This window comes from Schistocerca nitens, chromosome 4 (genome assembly GCF_023898315.1).
Source record: "Schistocerca nitens isolate TAMUIC-IGC-003100 chromosome 4, iqSchNite1.1, whole genome shotgun sequence".
Lineage (NCBI taxonomy): Eukaryota > Metazoa > Arthropoda > Insecta > Orthoptera > Acrididae > Schistocerca > Schistocerca nitens.
The window spans coordinates 974,877,976-974,902,706 of record NC_064617.1 but is presented as its reverse complement, the minus strand read 5'-3'; the positions used below and the strand labels follow the sequence as shown (position 1 = coordinate 974,902,706).

General features: G+C 44.7%; 1 protein-coding gene across 1 annotated transcript in view; it reads left to right on the top strand.

Moving 5' to 3' along the window:
• LOC126253673 (protein FAM135A) overlaps positions 1-24,731 on the top strand; it is a 615,476-nt gene that overhangs the window by 340,725 nt on the left and 250,020 nt on the right. The gene's annotated exons all lie outside the window — the stretch shown is intronic.

The window sequence follows — 24,731 nt, the reverse complement described above, 5'->3', positions numbered from 1 at the left end:
CAGGTCGACGGGCACGTGCACCTTCCGCCGACCACTGGCGACAACATCGATGTACTGTGGAGACCTCACGCCCCACGTGTTGAGCAATTCGGCGGTACGTCCACCCGGCCTCCCGCATGCCCACTATACGCCCTCGCTCAAAGTCCGTCAACTGCACATACGGTTCACGTCCACGCTGTCGCGGCATGCTACCAGTGTTAAAGACTGCGATGGAGCTCCGTATGCCACGGCAAACTGGCTGACACTGACGGCGGCGGTGCACAAATGCTGCGCAGCTAGCGCCATTCGACGGCCAACACCGCGGTTCCTGGTGTGTCCGCTGTGCCGTGCGTGTGATCATTGCTTCTACAGCCCTCTCGCAGTGTCCGGAGCAAGTATGGTGGGTCTGACACACTGGTGTCAATGTGTTCTTTTTTCCATTTCCAGGAGTGTAGAACTATAGTTGTCGGCTTTGAAGGCCTATAACTACGTCCGATGACGCATCTGCCACACCTTCTATTCCGATCTACAATGAAGCACCAAAGAAACTGGTATAGGCACACATATTCAAATAAAGACGTGTGTAAACAGGCAGAACGCGGCGCTCCGGTCAGCAACGCGTCTATAGGACAACAAGTGTCTGGGGCAGTTGTTAGATCGGTTACTGTTGCTACAATGGGAGGTTATCAAGATCTAAGTGAGTTTTAACGTGGTGTTGCAGTCGGCGCACGAGCAATGGAACGCAGCATCTCCGAGTTTTCTCGTACGACCATTTCACCAGTGTACCGTGAATATCAGGAGTCATGTAAAAGATTAAATCTCCGACATCGCTGCAACCGGAAAAAGATCCTGCAAGAACGGGACCAATGACGACTGAAGAGAATCGTTCAGCGTGACAGAAGTGCAACGCTTCCGCAAATTGCTGCATATTTCAATGTTGGGCCATCAACGTCAGCGTGCGAATCATTCAACGAAATATCATCGATTTGGGCTTTCGGAGCCGAAGGCCCACTCGTGTACCATTGTTGACTGCACGACACAAAGCTTTACACTTCGTGTGGCCCCGTCAACACCGACACTGAACTGTTGATGACTGGAAACATGTTGCCTGGTCGGACGAGTCTCGTTTCAAATTGTATCGAGCGGATGGATGTGTACAGACGCGGAGACAACCTCATGGAATGCATGTACCCTGTACGTCAGCAGGGGACTGTTCAAGGTGGTGGATGCTCTATAATGGTGTAGGGCGTGTGCAGCTGGAGTGATGTGGGAACCCTGATACGTCTACATACTAATCTGACGGGTGGCACGTACGTAAGCATCCTGTCTGATCACTTGCATCCATTCGTGTCCGTTGTGCATTCCGACGGACTTGGGCAATTGCAGCAGAGCAATGCGACACCCCACTTGTCCAGGACTGCTACAGAGTGGATCCATGAATACTCTTCTGAGTTTAATCACTTCCGCTGGTCACCAGATTCCCCAGACATGAATATTATTGTGTATATCTGGGATGACTTGCGATGTGCTGTTCAGGAGGGATCTCCACCCCCTCGTACTCTTATGGATTTATGGACAGACGTGCAGGATTCGTGGTGCCAGTTCCCTCCAGTTCTACTTCAGACCTTAATCGTGTCCGTACCACGTCGTGTTGGACCACTTTTGCGTGCTCGCGAGGGTCCTACACGATATTATGCAGGTGTACTAGTTTCTTTGGCTCTTAAGTGTACGTTACCTACCAGAAACATTCTTGGACATGAATAACAAGAGATGGAAGTAAAACTTAAAGATTTATTTGAAGAGGTATTTGCAGCATCTTCTTGCCTCAGAAGAGGCATCTGTATTCTAAAGATAATGCCCCTGGAAGCTGAATGTCTCAAAAAAATTTCGTAACTCATTAGTGAACGCAGAGTAAACTAGTTTTTTTTTTCATTTTTATCACCTATAGCAGTAATCATGAGGCTGCAAACGTAGCTAAACGTCATTTATTCTAGGCAATTCGTTTTTCCAGTTAAGGTCGCGATCTACCGGTATTCCGAAAAACATAACACTTTCTACATCTTGTATTTCATTGTTTGACAAAATTCTTGTTATAACTTGTGGAATTCCGTGTGACATGCTGAACTGTATGTGTACTGAGTCTTGTCAAAACTCCATGATAATCGATGTGCATTGAATCATGTTGATAGTTTCGAATTTTTCATTGACTGCTTTTTCAGTAAGGGAATTGGTTATGCTTTTCTTGTTTCGATACTTGTATCAGTTGCAAAAAGAGAAAAAAAACTGCATCTTCTGAAAGTGTAGATAGATCATTTGTGTGTATCGCAAACAGAGAACCCAAAACAAAAGCTTCCGGTACACCATGTCTGATTTGCTTCAAATTCTGTTGTTATGTGATTGGCACGGAGCTCATACACTTTGCTTTCTGTCATTTAGACAGAAGAAAAAAAAAAAAGGTTATTGCAACGGGTATCTTGGTTGACACAATCAAAAGTCTTAACCAGGACGTAAAGTATTTCCAGTGGTAGTAACTTCTGATTTTATTGATTCTAGCATACCTCTGCCAGGGTAAATACAATCTGACGATTCCAGAATGAGATTTTCACTCTGCAGTGGAGTGTGCGCTGATATGAAACTTCCTGGCAGATTAAAACTGTGTGCCCGACCGAGACTCGAACTCGGGACCTTTGCCTTTCGCGGGCAAGTGCTCTACCATCTTTTTTTTTCTTTTTTTTTCATTTTGTTCCTTGTTGATCGTTGTGTTAGGTCGTTGCGGACGTCGCAAGACATCCTGTTCAAGTTCGGTGGTTGATCCTTCCACTCAGTTTTTTATTACAGAGGCCAAGCGGCTCTCTGACCGAACACGCTGAGCTACCGTGCCGGCAGACCATCTGAGCTACCGAAGCACGACTCACGCCCGGTACTCACAGCTTTACTTCTGCCAGTGTCTCGTCTCCTACCTTCCAAACTTTACAGAAGCTCTCCTGCGAACCTTGCAGAACTAGCACTCCTGAAAGAAAGGATATAGCGGAGACATGGCTTAGCCACTGCAAGGTTCGCAGGAGAGCTTCTGTAAAGTTTGGAAGGTAGGAGACGAGATACTGGCAGAAGTAAAGCTGTGAGTACCGGGCGTGAGTCGTGCTTCGGTAGCTCAGATGGTAGAGCACTTGCCCGCGAAAGGCAAAGGTCCCGAGTTCGGGTCTCGGTCGGGCACACAGTTTTAATCTGCCAGGAAGTTTCACAATCTGACGAGTTGACAGTTATTTTTGGATTAACGCTGATGTATATTTCCGAATTCTATGTTTGCGTCCGAAGATGACAAGAGCCGAAACACGTAACTTGAAGAAATGTTACGAAAGTCAAATTAATTATTATTAAGAGATCTAGATGGATTTGCTCGTAATATAAACTGCAGAGAAATGCTTACCAAACTGACAATTAACTTGTTATTCAACAATGGGTGTGCTACGTGCAAGACTGTGGAGAATTCACGATTTTCTTATTAAATTTCGCCATCACTTAAAACATAAGTTTGTGGAGGTGGTGCTGCATAACACACGAGTATAAGGTTGAGCTACTCGCGTAGGGGTGGCTGGCATCCGCCGAGTTTGCAAAGTTTTGCACGGCTTCCACCGCATTTTGGAGGCTGCCGTGCATGAATCATGAGGTGGTGCCTTTATCTCCCACACCGCTGAATAATTAGCGCGCTAAGAGAGTTGCTGTGGCAGGTGTTTAGACTTTTTCAAAACATTTCTCTATTACTGCCTTAAATATTTTAATGTTTGCTTGGTGTGTCACTACTGCACTTTGAAACCAAACTTTGTTTTTTAAGTCATCATCTCCCTTTCATTCGGCAACATACGGACTCCCAGTTGGTTGTCTTCAAAGACACGCTACAAATATGGTCCATCACATCTGTGCGCTCTGGTTGCATACGTGATTCGGCATGCGTAATCGCGTAATTTGATAGATTTTTTTCTCTTCACAAAACCAGGAATCAAAGGAAGTAAATTACCACTAACAAAAGTAGAAAAATTAATATCTTACCTACTAGTATACAAATAGTACACGCGATGACTCACCGTTCAAGATGCCGCTGCTTGCTGGAGCCACGTGCTCTCGGTGTCGCCTCTTCTTCCGCGAATTTCTTTTTCATCACTCCTAACTACTGCTAAAACTCGGTGCACATAACTGTTGCAAAATTCATAGCTCAGACCCCTACGCAAACTGCCTAAACTGCTACAGACTTGGGACCTTGATCACAGAATATAAAGATGGTACCTGTTCTTTCGGACACGTCCGAAAGAACAGTTATCATGGGTGACCATTGAGTTCTCTTAGAATGACATGATAATTAAATCAAGACCCTAAGCTGTCGACAGACGTTGATATACATCAACGGGGACAGTTGAAAATGTGTGCCCCGATCGGGACTTGAACCCTGGATCTCCTGCTTACATGGTAGACGCTCTATCCATCTTTTTTTCCCACAAAAACAGTAGCAAAAATGGCGAAAATGAAATGACATAAATAAGGTGACAGATAATTGCAGTCATAAATTACAGCATTCAAAGAATGAGTCTTTAGCAGTAGCACAATTCAGCACCTTCACTGTCACCTTCAACTGCTGGCAGTTCAGCAGGCACATTTTCTTCTTCTGCAGCCTGAGGTTCCTCATCATTATTTCCCAGACCCAAATTAATCATCCAGTAAATCCTTGATGTGTGTTCCTCCCAGGGTAAACTACGTGGACAGAAGTGCAGTCCCGAACAGCGACATCGCAAAGTCCTTCACTGCCTTGTTACTTTTGTCAGTTACAGCCTTCTAAACGCATCCTTAAGGGCGTTCAAGATCTTCCTTTATATCAGACACCAGATGTTTGTCGCCATATTCTTGTATCTGCTGTACTACTGATTTATTTTTCATGTGTGACTTGCAGGTGAGGTTAGGGTCGGCAACGTGACCCAACCCATTCCCTCTCTACTAGGAATCCAGTTCCTAACCTATACCCATTCTGTTGAAGACAATTCGGACATGTTACCGTATTTCTTATTGTGATTCTGATATTTAAGTATTTTCTCGAATTCATTTTCCATATACATCTTGTATTCAATATGTTCATCGCTCCCAATACTGTTAAAAACATAACTTGTATATTTGCCCATTAACCAAATCACTGCGTTATTTTTTGCCTGAGGGTAGTAACTTTCCTCTGGTCTGAAGAAAATGTTAGTCGGTACATTGTCTGCTGAAGTTCTTGTTATTTGAACAATTTTCTCCCTGGTCCACCTCCAGTTGATAATCCGATCTCCACATGTGTAACGATGAGGCACACAATCAACGAGGTTGCATTTGCTGCAGAGGTTAGTGCCACTTAAACCGATGGCAAAGAGACGCTCATTCGTGCTGATGATGTTATTGACTACCTTGTACCACGCTGTTCTCACGTCAGACGAAAGAACGTCACTACTGATATTTTTCCAGACCACATTCCATGCTATTCCAGCATATTTAGTTTCTATGTTATTTTTCCTTTCATGTTTCAGTCTTTCAGCTAAAATCGCCTTTGCTGTAACGTTTTTGGAGTTTAAAAGGTTTTTGCTGAGATAACTTAGTTCAAGATAATACTCGCTAATGTGTTTTAGCTTAAAACTTATTTTTTTGTATATTTATCGGCGGCTCTACACTTTCTGGCCTGACAATATCATATATTTTGCTGTAATGCACCCTGGATCATTACACATTATGCTCCATGTTCGTTTGACATACAATGCCATCGCTTTAGACTTTGAGCCACCGAGGGCACAGAGGATAGTGCGACTGCAGGGATTATCCCTTGCACGCTCCCCGTGAGACCCACATTCCCAACTTAATGTCCACACACTACATTCGTAGTGCCCCTGCCCATTACACTCATTACTCGCGGCAGACAATCTTACCGAGTCCCGTAAGAGTTCGGACAATGAGTGTGCATTTAGCACAGGAGGAGGAGGAGGAGGAGGAGGAGGAGGAGGAGGAGCTGGAGGTCAATGGCCATGTAAGCATGATATCCCGGCATCGAGTCCCGGTCGGGGCACACGTTTTCAACTGTCCCCGTTGATGTATATCAACGCCTCTCGACAGCTTAGGATCGTTAGATCACAGAATGTCGTTAACTGTGAGAATTACAATTGTAATTTCACGACTATTAAAGAAACCTAATATTCAGTCCCTAACTGATCTCACATTTAACGTTTGCGATAGGTTCTGCCTATCGAAATTCGGATAATACTTTTGGAAACACTTTGCAAGGTTCAAATCCAACTCTAAACTTTCCAGAGTTCATATTCCGGAACTAACACTTTCCAAAATCCAATCCTGTTCCAACATTTTGCAAGAGTCTTATCCCTTAACTAACACTTTCCAGGTTCCTATCCCAGCTGAGCCCCCAATTGCGAGCTAACGTTGCAAAGATGTTCGGGCTCACATGCGGTTCGTCTTCGTCTAAATGCTTTGGCTCAGACTCGTCTAGGGGTTGAACCGCACGTCGCGTTACACGCCCTAAATTAGGCACTTGTGACCCTTTGGTAAAACTGTCTGGCTGATGGCAAGTTTGCGAAATACAAAGTTAATATAACATGCAACAACAGTAATAATGATATCGGGAACTGAATTAACGAGCCATAAATGATGAAGGGCACACTGTTGCGATGTGGTTAGAATAATGTTTATTCAGAAAGCAAACTAATAGCGAAAGTGGTCATATTTAGAATTACTCTTACAGTCGAGCACATATCCATGTGACACAGTTCGATCATTCACAATCTCATCGCGAATAAAAAGTCCAATACTCCACCTCGTTCACATCCGTCGCGCGGCTGCTCACCGCTCAGAGACTAAGTCCCGCGATATATCACAAGGCGAAATTTTCAAAGTCGTTTCACTTCCTAGCTGGCTAAAGACCGACCGTCCGCTTTCGCGTCTCCACCAGCACTGTCCCTCTGCCCGTCCCCGGCCGAGCTTCCCGCGCGCCGAACACCCTCGCTCAACTGACTAGGGCAGTTCCCTTTCCTCAAGCCGTCCGTCTCATTGGCTACAGCTTATTCTACGATATTTTACATTTTAACATAATCAAATAATCGAAGCTTGACCACGTTAAATTCTTTTACACAAAACCAACACAATTTCCTTCTTAACTTTGAATGTCATAGCCAGTAGCCCTGCACCAATGTGTTTTCTGATAAATGGTTCAAATGGCTCTGAGCACTATGCGACTTAACTTCTGAGGTCATCAGTCGCCTACAACTTAGAACTAATGAAACCTAACTAACCTAAGAACATCACACATATCCATGCTCGAGGCAGGATTCGAACCTGCGACTGCAGCGGTCGCTCGGTTGCGGACTGTAGCACCTAGAACCGCACGGCCACTCTGGCCGGCTTCTGATAAATAAATAAATAAATAAATAAAATAAATAAAGAACAAAAGTAACTTTTATGCACTAAATTTTACAACAATTATTCTATTACCTAATGATTCAATAAGGTGTCATGCTGTCATCGTTCAATGTGTTTTGTGTGGAGGAAATGATGATCGAATGCTTAACTGAAAATACTGATAATTTAAATTTACTGTATCTTGTAAACAAATAAAGTTACAGAGTTGATATTTACAACATCTGTCATTTTAATGATGCACTTCTATATGAAATGTCGATTGTTAACCCCTCACTGCATGATTTTTTTATTTTTCTGAAAAAAATGTTGCGTGTTATGTTCGATGTTCTGATTTCATAAAAAATGCGTAAAAAATTCTAAATCTTATGTAGGGGCGGCTACGTTAGAATTAAGGGTTTGTGCCATATATATGGGACAGCATGCAGTAACGACTAATACCATGTGATACCAGTTTTGGGATTGATGATGCACAATGTGGAAAATACTGTGTTTATGTAAAACAATTACACTTTCTATTCATTACAATACACACATTTTGAGAAAATAACACACATTCTGTTTCCATTTTTCTCTATTCATTATGAAACTTGATGAAGCAATTTCTCTCCTTATTCAAGCACAATGTTGTACTGCACTTCATACACGCTATATAGGATTTTCCCTTGCATTCTGGATACTTCCAACGACCACTGTTTTCCAGCCAGATAGGCATGTGATGTATCCCATCCAGTCGCACCTGACGCTGTGGAAGATCTGCTGTAGGGCCTCTCTTCTTCTTGCAGTCAAGCTGTTTTTGTATTTCATTGCTTGGCCTATCACGGTTCTTGGATAAGGATTTCCCAATTTTACAGAGGGCCTCTGCAACTGCGACCTTGAAATCAACAAGGGGCATGTAGTCCGTATTTCTTCTTCTCCATAACAGCCAGCTGTTCACACAAGCCAAGTCAACTAGATGAAAGAATATCTTCAAGTACCATTTCTTTGATCTGATTTGAATTCTATAATATCCTAGCATAGAATCTAATAGATCGACACCCCCCATGTAGTCATTGTAGATCATCACAGAGTGTGGACAAGGTACCATTTTATATTCTTTTTCCTGCCTGAAAAGCCTCTTGATCTCGCCTTCTGGTTTGCATCCAACGTAAGTTGACAAAGTGTTGACTACTTATTATCAAACCAGGAGACTACTGACAGTTGCACACCATCTACTGTTGCTATCTTTTCCTCCATGCCGCCTCGACCATTCATCTTCATTGCTGCCTCCTTAGGTAAAATGCAACCACGTACTCGATTGGACCGGACTGCATGTTGTGCCATATCCGTCATAGACCTATTTTTCAGTATTATATGTATTCTAATGAACAAATATATAAACTTACCTCTTTATAACTGTCCACAGATGTCCTTTTTCCTCTGCAAATAATGTAAACACTGAAATCAATCGTTTACTGTACCTGATTGCAACTGTTTGTGTGACCAAACTTGGATGTAAACAGCTAGCAACACAAAGCAAAGATTCATAACACGTAATTCCTTACTCTCCCAACAGATGTCATACACTACTTGCACAGCTGCTCTTGACTGTGTGCCATATCTGTCCCAACATGCAGTTTGGAAATATATTCTCAGATATGAGATTGACAAAGAGAAAAGTGGTATGTGCCATATCTGGCACATTATGCGGTAAGGGGTTAAGATGGAATAAAGCTTAAAGATTTTTAGCATTCAGGTCTTTGTTGCAAAACTTGTTAATTTCACTTTAACAGTAAATCCTAAACTATTATAGATACGATCAATATTCCAGTTTTATTGGTATCACCATGAAAATTTATCAAGGATGATAGATTAAAATTACTATAGCTTCATTCGCTTAATTACTATAGAATTAAAAAGCTTTCATAAATGTTTCTCTTCATGGCCGAACTTATGTCCGCCATATTTAACACCGCTACGTCTCCCAGTCCAGAAGCAGCTTCTACGCGGTTTCTCCATGACGTAGGTTCTCGTCTGTACTGATAATGAGCGTATGGCATTGGTGGCCGCCGCTCCACAAGTTCTTTAACGCCACTACGGCGTGACTGAGGAGCAAATGATGATGAAAGACACACAACACCCAGTCATCTCGAGGCAGAGAAAATCCCTGACCCCGCCGGGAATCGAACCCGGCGCGGGAAGCGAGAACGCTACCGCACGACCACGAGCCGCGGACTTCTCGCCTGTCTCACTCGCACACCACAGCGCTTAGACCTCATTCAGCCTGTGAACTTCCCCCATCTCGTGGTAAATCTGCGCCCTTTGCGGCACGCGGTCCTGGATGACAGGGTTCGTTTCACAATTCCTGACGGCTGACTCTTTCGGCCATATACTTAAATGAGAGCGAAATGCTCGCTAACTCTCATGCTTCAGACATTAGTCGAGTCTACGCCACGTCGTGTTGCGGCGCTTTTGCGTGCTCGCGCGGGCCTTACCTGATATTAGACATGTGTACCAGTCTCTTTAGCTCTTGAGTGTACCTATGTAAGATTCTAAGGCCCACTAGTCGGTCATCGTACAGCGTGAGGAGGGACACCTGAGGGCTCAGTTCCCAGCCTCCTCCTGCTTTTAATATACGCTGTGGTCATGGACAACACTATTTCACCGGGCATTTAAAACTCTCCAGTATGCCGATGATTTATGCCTTTTTTTACAAAACATGAAGATCTGGACTCTCTTTGCCTAACTTCAGAAAAGGCCGTCTACGCATAATCCGATGGTTGGATGTAAACAGCCTTAACTGCGAAACCTTCTGCAGTTTACTTCAACCTTTGAAGTATGCGATCGGCCAGCGTGGCATTTTATTAAGAGGTCTCTCTTTCCTACTGGTGACTAAAGCGAAGTTTTGGTTATCGTATGTGACATGTGCTTAAGATGGGCCGATCACGTATCTCGTGTAATCAAGAAAACTAGAAAATTTGGGGATTTGTGGTACGTTCATATGGGACGAAACTGCTGCGGTCATCGGTCCCTAGGCTTACACACTACTTAATCTAACTGACGCTAAGAACGAAACACACACACACACACACACACACACACACACACACACACACACACACACACACACAGACAGACGCGCGCGCGCGAGGGAACTGTGGTTAGGCGCCCAAAGACTGCGCAGCTACCCCGCGCGGCTTGAAAACAATTCAAAACAAAAAATAGCATGAACGCAATGAAATTTGTACCTGGAATTTAGTAGGTGCAGATCCTAACATTTTCTTGGACGTGTACAAAGGCCTCGTCCGATCATTCAGCGATTATGGATGCTTCTTATACCACAGTACTGCTAAACGGAAGGAAGGAAGATTAGGTTCAATGTCCCGTCGACATTGAGGTCAGTAGAGACGGAGCACAAGCTCGGATTGTGTCAAGGGTGGGGAAGCAAATCGGTCGTGTCCTTTCGAAGGAACCATCCCAGCATTTACCTTGAGCGATGTAGGCAAATGTCGCAGGAATTGTGGACTGCCTGCAGAGAAAGGTAAGTATAGAAAGTCTGAGAACGCTTTTACTACTTTGCTGGTATATTGCTGTCACGAATATGTAAATGATCACTCACTGTGTTCATCAGAAATAGCTGTCCTCTCGTGGCGTCACTGTGTGTCCTCCGCCGTCACTGCGTGCAACAAATATACAGGAAGGCATTAGCACAAAAATCATCAGCCACGCATCTTTCACCATTTAATATAGAGCAGTGCTAGAAGGAAATCATAATCATCATCATGTTTTCTGTTATGTTGGCAGGTCCTTTGCCTCTCCATTTTCTGCGATCCATTGCTTCCTCCTTAAGGCTGCTTATGTTGTCCGTCCATCACGTCTTCCTTCCTCACTTCCTTTTCCCTTCTACATAACCTTCTAAAACTGTTATTATCAGTCCGTCATTCTTTCTTAATATATGCCCAATCCAATTTCTTTTTCTTCTCTTTATTACATCTAGTTACTGTCTTTTCTCTCCCACTCTTCTTCTAAGTACCTCTTCATTTTTTACTGTGTCCATTCAACTTATTCTTTCCATCCTCCGCCATGTCCACCTCTCGAAAGCCTCCAGCCTTTTTCTGTCTTTCTTCCTCAAAGTCCATGTTTCAGCGCCTTACAGATCACCACTCCAAACAAAACATTTTATGAGTCTTTTCCTCAGTTCTCTGTCCAGACTGCTGCAGAAAATTATCCTTTTCTTATAAAACGCCTCTTTTGCCATTGCTATCCTTGTTTTAATTTCTGTGCTGCACTTTCAGTCGATCTCTATCCTGCTTCCAAGATACTTAAAATTTTGCACCTGTTCTAATATTTCTCCACTCAGCATAATTTTTATTTCTTTATTTCCTCCTAGTGTCAATACTTTTGTTTTCTTTGTGTTAATTTTCATTCCATAATTTTTCTCCGTTAGCGTCAATGCTGTCCACTAAATCCTGTATATCTTTTTCCCCTGTGGCTAGAAGGACCATGTCATCAGCAAACCTCAAACACCCTAGTCTTCTTCCTCCAATTTCTACTCCTTCGTCGTCTAATGAGCATTGGTCAGACATTTTCTAAGAAGAAGTTGAAAAGGGTAGGTGGTAGACAGAAGGCAGTGCGCTACACGAACTACGAGAAATTGTCCGTTCGCAGTTTGGTATCCTGAGCTGAATTTCGTACAGCGTGCACCACATTCTGACGCCCAAGGAAATCTTATCAGCGAAGGGCTGGAGCAGACAGCTGTAGAGCGAGGAAGTCGATGGAAGATATTCTCGTCGGCCACCTGAGGAGATCAAAGCCCCACCCCGCTGCGTGCTACAAACGCCTGGCTGATCGCTTTCAAAGCTTTGTACTGCGGACGTATTAGCAGCGCCTCTGTCCGTTCGTTGACGATGTTGCGAGAACGGAGTGACGGAGAAGCATGAAATTACGCCACCAAAGACAGGCTCCTTTGACACACGGGCGCGTCACAGTTATAACACGTGTAACAGTCTTCGAGATACTTCACAAGTGGTTATACTACATTTAAGTAGTGCCAGTTTGTAATTTGCGTGGTTTTGCTAAATCACTGGTCCTTAGACAGCCTTTAATGGCTTCGATATTTTTCGGACATTCCCTCATCCCCTGACGTAGGGCAACAACAACGCCCTCCGTACATGATTTAGTTTGCGTTGTACGAGGGTGAGTCAAATGACAACATTAAATATTTTTTTAAATATTATTTACTGTGCAGAAGTGGTACAAAGCTGTATCATTTTTCGACATAATGTCCCCCACGCTCAATGCAAGTCCTCCAGCGCTTACAAAGTGCATAACTTACTTTAGAAAAAAATTCTTTAGGTAGTCCGCGCAACCACTCATGCACGACGTGGCGTACCTCTTCATCAGAAAGGAACTTGTTTCCTCCCATTACGTCTTTGAGTGGTCCAGACATATGGAAATCACTTGGGGCAAGGTCTGGTGAGTATGGTGAATGAGGAAGACACTCAAAATGCAGATATGTGATTGTTGCAACTGTTGTACGGGCAGTGTGGGGCCTTGCATTGTCATGTTGCAAAAGGACACCTGCTGACAGCAATCCACGTGACTTTGATTTGATTGCAGGCCGCAGATGATTTTTTAGGAGATCTGTGTATGATTCACTGGTGACAGTAGTCCCTTTCGGCATGCAGTGCTCGAAAATGACGCCTTTTTCGTCCCAAAAGAGAGTCGGCATAACCTTCCCTGCTGATGGTTCTGTTCGAACCTTCTTTGGTTTTGGTGATGAGGAATGGCGCTATTCCTTGCTCGCTCTCTCCGTTTCCGGTTGGTGGAAGTGAACCCAGGTTTCGTCCCCAATAACGATTCTTGCAAGGAAACCATCATCTTCTCGTTCAAAGCGCCGAAGAAGTTCTTCACAAGCATCAACACGTCGTTCTCTCATTTCAGGAGTCAGCTGCCGTGGCACCCATCTTGCAGACACTTTGTGAAACTGGAGCACATCATGCACAATGTGGTGTGCTAACCCATGGCTTATCTATAAACATGCTGTAATGTCATTCAGTGTCACTCGGCGGTTTTCCTTCACTGTGGCTTCAAATGCTGCAATGTTCTGTGGAGTCACAACTCGTGGTGCCTGACCTGGACGAGGAGCATCTTCCACTGAAGTCACACCATTTGCGAACTTCCTACTCCATGCTGCTGTGACAAACATGCACCACCGTACTGAACCTTCATTCGTCCAAGAATTTAAATAGGTTTCTCACCTTCACTACGCAAAAACCGAATAACAGAACGCTGTTCTTCCCTGGTGCAAGTCGCAAGTGGGGCGGCCATCTTTATACCGATACTGCGACGGTTTGTGTGCATCTGCACTATGCTGCCACCTACAGGCCATTCTGCACGCTGTTTATAGCACGCTTACTAACTTACAGGATAACGGCGCGAAATTTCCATTTGTTATAACAAATTTGAGATTTTCATTTGACTCGCCCTCGTATTAAACGAAACTGTCCAGTTACTTGTTGTTAGTATGCACCTTGCCACGTTGGACACACCAGTTCTCCACCAATCACCGAAGCTGAGCAACGTCGGGCCCGAGTAATGCTTGGATGGGTAACTGCGTGGGAACATCGGACGCCTTTGCCTCAGGGGTACCCAGGGTGCCGAAAGGCCGTGGAATTGAAACACATGTATCAGGCCTTTAGCCATGCGATATTATTATTATAGTATACAACTTAATTTTATCTGATTGGCGCCTTCCTGTACCAAATGGGGTAATCAATGAAGACATTACATTGTTATCAACACCAGTCATCGCTCTGAACATTCCTACAACTACGGCTGTACTATGCAAGCCGCTGCGTGTTTCGTTGTCGAGAGTCCGCCATGGACCAATATACGAGGGTCACTCCAAAAGAAATGCACACTTTTTTTTAAATGCATCTTTTATTATTCATGTTTGAAAGTTTTACAGTGTGTAGATACATTCTTTAGGAACAATTCTCCACATAATTTCCATCCCTCTCAACTGCCTTACGCCATCTTGGAACCAGCGCCTGTACACCCGCACAGTAAAATTCTGGACCAACCTGTTGGAGCCACTGTTTGGCAGCGCGCACAAGGGAGTCATCATCTTGAAACCTTGTTCCACGAAGAGCGTCTTTCAGTTTCCCAAAGAGATAATTGTCACATGGAGCCAGGTCAGGACTGTAAGGCGGGTGTTTGTGTTGACCATCCGAGTTTTGTGATCGCTTCCATGGTTTTTTGTCTGACATGTGGCCGTGCATTGTCGTGCAACAGCAAAACATCCTGCTTTTGTCGATGTGGTCGAACACGACTCAGTCGAGCTTGAAGTTTCTTCAGTGTCGTCACATATGCATCAGAATTTATGGTGGATCCACTTGGCATGGTGTCCACAAGCCAGAGTCCTTCGGAATCGAAAAACATCGTAGGCACAACTTTTCCTGCAGGTGGTGTGGTTTTGAATTTTTTTTCCTTGGGTGAATTTACATGATGCCACTCGATTCATTGCCTCTTCGTCTCTGGTGAAAAAATGATGGAGCATCACCTGTCACAGTTCTTCCAAGAAATTCATCTCCACCATTCTCGTACTGTTCCAAAAGTTCGCTGCATACCGTTTTTCTTGTTTCTTTGTGAGCCACTGTCAACATCCTGGGAACCCACCTGGCACAAACCTTTTATAACGCCAACACTTTCAGTATTCTGCAAACACGTCCTTCCCCTATCCCAACGTAGCGTGACAATTCGTTCACTGTATTGCTTCTGTCAGCAGTCACCAATTCGTTAACTCTCTGCACATTGTCTGGAGTGTGTGCTGTACGAGGCCTGCTGCTGCGAGGACAATCCTCAATATTGCCGTGCCCGCTTTCATCACGTAACCTGCTTGCCCACCGACTAACTGTACTGCGATCGACAGCAGCATCTCCATACACCTTTTTCAACCTCTTGTGGATGTTTCCCACTGTCTCGTTTTCGCAGCACTGGAATTCTATGACACCACGTTGCTTCTGACGAACGTCAAGTGTAGCAGCCATGTTGAAGACATGCTCTCACGGCGCCACTCACGGGAACAGGTTGAACTAAGTTTGAAAAGAAGCGGGAATGATGTATCTACACACTGTAAAACTTTCACACATGCATAATGAAAACTGAAATATATATATATATATATGTGTGTGTGTGTGTGTGTGTGTGTGTGTGTGTGTGTGTGTGTGTGTTTCCTATTTTATTCACGGACGGTGCGGTGACTATAGGTAAACAATAAAAGGAACAAATGAGAAGCAGTAGAGATGTATTGATAAGGAGAACGTAAAAAAAAAATCTTCCTGAATAAAGTGTTGTTGAAAGGGACTAAAATCAGGAGAGAAATAAACTGATTCCGTCGGCTTCAGATGCGGCGAATTTGGTGCACAGATATCAAATTGAGTTCACGCTTTTCCAACAACTCAAGCATGATTCTGGTCTCCTGACACGGACATTATCCTGTTGGAAGATGCCACCACCGTCGAGGAAGACATGAAGCATGAAGGGATGCAGGTGGCCCGCAACGAAGTTCAACTAGACATCAGCTATCATAGTGCCTTCAAGTGCTGCTATTGGTCCATGGAAGTCGAGGAGTATGTCCTTCATAGCATAATACTGCCCTCATGGGCCTACGTCTGTGGCGCTTCGCAGTGGGCCATTGATCCACGACCTAGTCTCAATGATCCCTTGCCTAAACTAATATTGACGATGTTGTTGGATCAACATGGGGACAAATAGGGCTCGTATGCTGCAGAGCAGCAGGAATGTGCACTGAAGCATGTGCTTGGAAACACTTTTCCCTGCATCAGCATTACACTGCAGCGTATCGATCGTATTTGGTCAAACAATACGCCAGAGTGGAAGTCAGCAATACGCTTACAGAAGCACGAAAGCCTTTCCTCTCCTACCACCACGGGAGTATGTGCCTTAAGCCCTAAACGAACATAGTTTTGAGCGTGTAAGTACTCAGCCATTCGTGTACTAAATCATTCACATCTCACAAGGGAACCTCCCTATTGCACCCCCCTCAGATTTAGTTATAAGTTGGCACAGGGATAGGCCTTGAAAAACTGAACACAGATCAATCGAGAAAACGGGAAGAAGTTGTGTGGAACTATGAAAAAAATAAGCAAAATATACAAACTGAGTAGTTCATGCGCAAGGTAGGCAACATCTAGGAGAGAGTCGGCTTACGAGCGCCGTGGTCCCGTGGTTAGCGTGAGCAGCTGCGGAACGAGAGGTCTTTGGTTCAAATCTTCTCTCGAGTGAAAAGTTTAATTTTTTATTTTCAGACAATTATTAAAGTTCAGGCACTCACACATAATCAACTTCGCTCTCCAAAATTCCAGGACATGTTTAGATTTGCTTGGACATATGCAGGATTTGACGGTCTACACACGGAAACATTTGAAAACGTAAAAAACGTATGTTTTGACAGAGCAGAGGGAAAACTGTGCGACTGTGAAACTGTTGCATTCATTTGTTGCAGTTTATGTGACAAACTCTTATGTTCTCATCACTTTTTTGGGAGTGATTATCACATCCACAAGAAAACCTAAATCGGGCAAGGTAGAAGAATCTTTTTACCCATTCGCCAAGTGTGCAAGTTAGGTGGGTCGACACCATATTCCTGTCATGTGGCGCACATGTCCTCACCAGTGTCGTATAGAATATATCAGACGTGTTTTCCTGTGGAGGAATCGGTTGACCTATGAACTTGCGCACAAATGTTTTCGGTTCCTATTGGAGAGGCACGTCCTTTCGTCTACTAATCTTACGGTTTTGCGGTGCGGTCGCAAAACACAGACACTAAACTTATTACAGTGAACAGAGACGTCAATGAATGAACGGACAGATCGTAACTTTGCGAAAATAAAGAAAGTAAAATTTTCACTCGAGGGAGGACTCGAACCAAGGTCCTCTCGTTCCGCATTCGCTCAATCTAACCACGGGACCACGGCGCTACTCAACTCGCATTCTCCTTGATGTTGCATGTGTTACACATGGACTACTCAGTTTGTATATTTTGTTCATTTTTTCATAGTTCCACACAACTTCTTCCTGTTTTCTCGATTGATCTGTGTTCAGTTTTTCAAGGCCTATCCACTGCGTCAATTTATAACTAAATCTGAGGGGGGTGCGATGGGGAGGTTCCCTTGTCAGTATCACAGCCTACATCACGAGCCTTTAACACATGGGGCGACGTCCCGGAATGCAGTACGGGGTCCACTGTTCGATCACGAGACAGGGAAGCCTGCCCTGCGTCACAAGGGAGCCGCCTGCTTGCTGGAGGAAGTTCACGGCCATCGTCTGTTTCGCAGCCGCGCTGTCATCGCGGCCACGGCCGGAGACGTAGCTGGCAGCGGCATTCGGATGACACCACGCTCGGCCCCACTCTTTGCACTGGCAGCAATACTGGACATCCATTGTTTTGCATGAGAGGCAACTCGACGCGTCCACTGCAGCTGAGACCTGGAATAAAGAAATTAATTGAACAGATCTACCTTTGTCGTGACGTCTCATTTCACTCTTCACGGTTGACATCCAATGGTCATTTAACAGTACATTGCCACACAAGCGACCGCTCCTGCTGGACCAGAGGCGGGAAAGCCTCAGAATTGCACCTTATTGTGACGAGGCATGGACGTCGAACACCTGGTTGACTATTCGTGGTTTAACTGGCGTTGGACGATTTTCCACAAGACGCTTATGACAGTACCAGGCGAACAGCCTACCCGTTTCGCGTTTCTGAGATCCTCGTTCCCACGTACTGATCTGTAACAATCTGCACTCTTTCAAAGACCCGTAAGTCAACCGATTTCGCCATTTCTGGTCCGTATCATCGCTGGAATGATTCCCCATTCTTATTCGCTCCGCTCATCCACTACGTCAAATGTTTGCAGCACACAGCAAGCGTCGTCTGGTTACGTTCTACGGTTATGTTCTACGATGTGTAGCTATAAAATATCACAACTGTTACTGTAAAACATTTTATTTCAGAATCATACATATTTAATTATTGGCACCCTGCTCTATCCCTACAACGCTCCATGCGAATTTTCCATCGACAGAAACGGTGCTAGAAGTTTGCCTCTGTGAGCTCCTTGACGACGTGCAGCTTTTCCTTACACTGCTTCAGCAGACGGAAATCTTGTTGCTTTTAATTCGTATTTGAAGTTGGGGAATAGATAAGTCTCATGGTGCCAGCTGAGGCGAATAAGGTGGGTGGTGTAACACTTGGATGCTGTACTTTACTAGAAACCTCTTCACAGACATTGCTGTTACGCTTGATGCATTCTCTTGATGGAGAACCCATGATTTGTTCTTCCACAATTCGAGTGGTTCTTTTTTTAATTTTCTCACGGATTTGAGCAAGAACCTCACGGTAGTAATGATGATTAATACACTCCTGGAAATTGAAATAAGAACATCGTGAATTCATTGTCCCAGGAAGGGGAAACTTTATTGACACATTCCTGGGGTCAGATACATCACATGATCACACTGACAGAACCACAGGCACATAGACACAGGCAACAGAGCATGCACAATGTCGGCACTAGTACAGTGTATATCCACCTTTCGCAGCAATGCAGGCTGCTATTCTCCCATGGAGACAATCGTAGAGATGCTGGATGTAGTCCTGTGGAACGGCTTGCCATGCCATTTCCACCTGGCGCCTCAGTTGGACCAGCGTTCGTGCTGGACGTGCAGACCGCGTGAGACGACGCTTCATCCAGTCCCAAACATGCTCAATGGGGGACAGATCCGGAGATCTTGCTGGCCAGGGTAGTTGACTTACACCTTCTAGAGCACGTTGGGTGGCACGTGATACATGCGGACGTGCATTGTCCTGTTGGAACAGCAAGTTCCCTTGCCGGTCTAGGAATGGTAGAACGATGGGTTCGATGACGGTTTGGATGTACCGTGCACTATTCAGTGTCCCCTCGACGATCACCGGTGGTGTACGGCCAGTGTAGGAGATCGCTCCCCACACCATGATGCCGGGTGTTGGCCCTGTGTGCCTCGGTCGTATGCAGTCCTGAATGTGGCGCTCACCTGCACGGCGCCAAACACGCATACGACCATCATTGGCACCAAGTCAGAAGCGACTCTCATCGCTGAAGACGACACGTCTCCATTCGTCCCTCCATTCACGCCTGTCGCGACACCACTGGAGGCGGGCTGCACGATGTTGGGGCGTGAGCGGAAGACGGCCTAACGGTGTGCGGGACCGTAGCCCAGCTTCACGGAGACGGTTGCGAATGGTCCTCGCCGATACCCCAGGAGCAACAGTGTCCCTAATTTGCTGGGAAGTGGCGGTGCGGTCCCCTACGGCACTGCGTAGGATCCTACGGTCTTGGCGTGCATCCGTGCGTCGCTGCGGTCCGGTCCCAGGTCGACGGACACGTGCACCTTCCGCCGACCACTGGCGACAACATCGATGTACTGTGGAGACCTCACGCCCCACGTGTTGACCAATTTGGCGGTACGTCCACCCGGCCTCCCGCATGCCCACTATACGCCCTCGCTCAAAGTCCGTCAACTGCACATACGGTTCACGTCCACGCTGTCGCGGCATGCTACCAGTGTTAAAGGCTGCGATGGAGCTCCGTATGCCACGGCAAACTGGCTGACACCGACGGCGGCGGTGCACAAATGCTGCGCAGCTAGCGCCATTCGACGGCCAACACCGCGGTTCCTGTTGTGTCCGCTGTGCCGTGCGTGTGATCATTGCTTGTACAGCCCTCTCGCAGTGTCCGGAGCAAGTATGGTGGGTCTGACACACCGGTGTCAATGTGTTCTTTTTTCCATTTCCAGGAGTGTTGTATGACCTTCATGAACGCAGTGAAGCTAAACAATTTCAGGAATATCGAGGGCCACGCGGGATTAGCCGAGCGGTCTGAGGCGCTGCAGTCATGGACTGTGCGGCTGACCCCGGCGGAGTTTCGAGTCCTCCCTCGGGCATGGGTGTGTGTGTGTGTGTGTGTGTGTGTGTGTGTGTGTGTGTGTGTGTGTGTGTGTGTGTGTGTTTGTCCTTAGGATAATTTACGTTAAGTTGTTGTGTAAGCTTAGGGACTGACGACCTTAGCAGTTAAGTCCCATAAGATTTCATACACATTTCAACATTTCCGAATATTGAAGAAAAAACTATCGTCGTCGCTTTGAATCTTGATTTACTCATTCGAACTATTTTTCGCTGTTGCTAAGGCAGATTCGTCACATAGTATCACTCTTCCCAAGAAATTAGGACCATTTTCACTGGCATTCAAAGTGTCAGTACAAACATTTTCACGAGCTTCTTTCAACTCGACCGTAGAATTTTCGGTATCAGTTTCGCGCACACTTTCTTCGTGTTAAGTTGGTTACGGATTCTTTGCCAATTCCTAGAGTTCCAGCAATCGATCGAACTCTGTGCCAACGGTCAGAGTCAATCAGATTATCTACTTTTTCGTTCTCTTCGTCCGTTTTTCATGTTGAAGGGCGTCCATAGCGTGAGTCATCTTCCGGCTTCTCGCCCAGCTTTGAAACGCTTCAACATTCAAAAACTCGCATATGTGACAGTCAGTCTTCGGCATATACTTCTTTTAGTAGCAGGTATGTTTCAGTAGCATTTTTTCGAAGTTTCGTGTAAATGGAACCGATCGTATGGCGTTGTTGGCCCGGAGGCCCCATCCGGGGGAGTTCGGCCACAGTATTGCCAAGTCCTTTTTAGGTGACGCCACTTCGGCGACTTGCGAATCAATGATGATGGACACATAAGTCAGTCTCCTGCCGGTAATCGAACCCGGGCCCCCTGCGTGGTAGACGGTAATGCTACCGCTACGCTACGGAGGCGGACTGAAGTTTCGTGTAAAACACAACGACATTTCGTTGCTCTATTGTTGAGGTAAAATAGTCCCCCATTCGGATCTCCGGGCGGGGACTACTCAAGAGAATGTCGTTATCAGGAGAAAGAAAACTGGCGTTCTACGGATCGGAGCGTGGAATGTCAGATCCCTTAATCGGGCAGGTAGGTTAGAAAATTTAAAAAGGGAAATGGATAGGTTGAATTTAGATATAGTGGGAATTAGTGAAGTTCGGTGGCAGGAGGAACAAGACTTCTGGTCAGGTGACTACAGGGTTATAAACACAAAATCAAATAGGGGTAATGCAGGAGTAGGTTTAATAATGAATAGGAAAATAGGAATGCGGGTAAGCTACTACAAACAGCATAGTGAACGCATTATTGTGGCCAAGATAGATACGAAGCCCACACCTAGTACAGTATTACAAATTTATGTGCCAACTAGCTCTGCAGATGACGAAGAAATTGAAGAAATGTATGATGAAATAAAAGAAATTATTCAGATTGTGAAGGGAGACGAAAATTTAATAGTCATGGGTGACTGGAATTAGAGTGTAGGAAAAGGGAGAGAAGGAAACATAGTAGGTGAATATGGATTGGGGCTAAGAAATGAAAGAGGAAGCCGCCTGGTAGAATTTTGCACAGAGCACAACGTAATCATAGCTAACACTTGGTTTAAGAATCATGAAAGAAGGTTGTATACATGGAAGAACCCTGGAGATACTAAAAGGTATCAGATAGATTATATAATGGTAAGACAGAGATTTAGGAACCAGGTTTTAAATTGTAAGACATTTACAGGGGCAGATGTGGACTCTGACCACAATCTATTGGTTATGAACTGTAGATTAAAACTGAAGAAACTGCAAAAAGGTGGGAATTTAAGGAGATGGGACCTGGATAAACTGAAAGAACCAGAGGTAGTACAGAGTTTCAGGGAGAGCATAAGGGAACAATTGACAAGAATGGGGGAAAGAACTACAGTAGAAGAAGAATGGGTAGCTTTCAGGGATGAAGTAGCGAAGGCAGCAGAGGATCAAGTAGGTAAAACGACGAGGGCTAGTAGAAATCCTTGGGTAACAGAAGAAATATTGAATTTAATTGATGAAAGGAGAAAATATAAAAATGCAGTAAATGAAGCAGGCAAAAAGGAATACAAACGTCTCAAAAATGAGATCGACAGGAAGTGCAAAATGGCTAAGCAGGGATGGCTAGAGGACAAATGTAAGGATGTAGAGGCTTATCTCACTAGGGGTAAGATAGATACTGCCTACAGGAAAATTAAAGAGACCTTTGGAGATAAGAGAACCACTTGTATGAACATCAAGAGCTCAGATGGAAACCTAGTTCTAAGCAAAGAAGGGAAAGCAGAAAGGTGGAAGGAGTATATAGAGGGTCTATACAAGGGCGATGTACTTGAGGACAATATTATGGAAATGGAAGAGGATGTAGGCGAAGATGAAATGGGAGATACGATACTGCGTGAAGAGTTTGACAGAGCACTGAAAGACCTGAGTCGAAACAAGGCCCCCGGAGTAGACAACATTCCATTGGAACTACTGACGGCCTTGGGAGAGCCAGTCCTGACAAAACTCTACCATCTGGTGAGCAAGATGTACGAAACAGGCGAAATACCCTCAGACTTCAAGAAGAATATAATAATTCCAATCCCAAAGAAAGCAGGTGTTGACAGATGTGAAAATTACCGAACTATCAGTTTAATAAGTCACAGCTGCAAAATACTAACGTGAGTTCTTTGCAGACGAATGGAAAAACTAGTAGAAGCCAAACTCGGGGAAGATCAGTTTGGATTCCGTAGAAACACTGGAACACGTGAGGCAATACTGACCTTACGACTTATCTTAGAAGAAAGATTAAGGAAAGGCAAACCTACGTTTCTACCATTTGTAGACTTAGAGAAAGCTTTTGACAATGTTGACTGGAATACTCTCTTTCAAATTCTAAAGGTGGCAGGGGTAAAATACAGGGAACGAAAGGCTATTTACAATTTGTACAGAAACCAGATGGCAGTTATAAGAGTCGAGGGGCAGGAAAGGGAAGCAGTGGTTGGGAATGGAGTGAGACAGGGTTGTAGCCTCTCCCCGATGTTGTTCAATCTGTATATTGAGCAAGCAGTAAAGGAAACAAAAGAAAAATTCGGAGTAGGTATTAAAATCCGTGGAGAAGAAATAAAAACTTTGAGGTTCGCCGATGACATTGTAATTCTGTCAGAGACAGCAAAGGACTTGGAAGAGCAGTTGAATGGAATGGACAGTGTCTTGGAAGGAGGATTTAAGATGAACATCAACAAAAGCAAAACCAAGATAATGGAATGTAGTCTAATTAAGTCGGGTGATGCTGAGGGAATTAGATTAGGAAATGAGACACTTAAAGTAGTAAAGGAGTTTTGCTATTTGGGGAGCAAAATAACTGATGATGGTCGAAGTAGAGAGGATATAAAATGTAGACTGGCAATGGCAGGAAAGCGTTTCTGAAGAAGAGAAATTTGTTAACATCGAGTATAGATTCAAGTGTCAGGAAGTCATTTCTGAAAGTATTTGTATGGAGTGTAGCCATGTGTAGAAGTGAAACATGGACGATAAATAGTTTGGACAAGAAGAGAATAGAAGCTTTCGAAATGTGGTGCTAGAGAAGAATGCTGAAGATAAGGTGGGTAGATCACGTAACTAATGAGGAAGTATTGAATAGGATTGGGGAGAAGAGAAGTTTGTGGCACAACTTGACTAGAAGAAGGGATCGGTTGGTAGGACATGTTTTGAGGCATCAAGGGATCACAAATTTAGCATTGGAGGACAGCGTGGAGGGTAAAAATCGTAGAGGGAGACCAAGAGATGAATACACTAAGCAGATTCAGAAGGATGTAGGTTGCAGTAGGTACTGGGAGATGAAGAAGCTTGCACAGGATAGAGTAGCATGGAGAGCTGCATCAAACCAGTCTCAGGACTGAAGACAACAACAACAACATTGTTACATTTATCATTCTTCCGGCAAAACAAAATAACAGCTCTTACAGAAACGAAGGCCACCGCTACCCTGATTTGTCTACAGAGATGCCATACTCGATTGACAAAGCTTCTAGATTTTTTTGTTGACTCATTGCAGAACAATTTCATTCTGTAGTTGATGAATCCATCTAACAGTCTACTGTAACCTCAGCCTTCAAAGGCTTCTAATTGTTTAATTTTTGTCTTCCTCAGTGCCCATATTTTGCGCCTGTGCAGAGTTGCGATCCATACATTGCTTTCCATGAATGTTTCTCAAGTTTCAATGTATAAATTTCTGACTGTACATAGGAAGCCCTTTTGTCCTGTGGTGACAGTGAGCGATCCTGTCATACACCTTTCCAGACCTGGACCTGTTGGATCATGACCAGATTAAAAAGGCATTGGGCCGGTCTAATAGCGAGATGAGACCGTAAGAGATGGAGCAG